Genomic DNA, 289 nt, shown 5'->3' on the forward strand with positions numbered 1-289 from the left:
TAATAATAATAATAATGATAATAATGTTAACATACATTATACTAAGTAAAACAATTAAACAATTAAATTTATTTAATTGACAAAAATAATATTATACCTATACTGTAAATAACGAAACTAAGGAACTACATAACATTTTTGTCTTTTTTTTTTTTTTGGGATTGTATCTATATCGATAGTACTCGTTTACTTAATTTTTTTTTTCTAAAAAGTTAGTTTATACAAAATTATAATAATACTATTAATAATAATAATAATAATAATAATAATAATAATAATAATAATAATA

This window comes from Sipha flava, unplaced genomic scaffold, assembly GCF_003268045.1.
Source record: "Sipha flava isolate LNK unplaced genomic scaffold, YSA_version1 330_pilon_pilon, whole genome shotgun sequence".
In the NCBI taxonomy this organism is placed as follows: domain Eukaryota; kingdom Metazoa; phylum Arthropoda; class Insecta; order Hemiptera; family Aphididae; genus Sipha; species Sipha flava.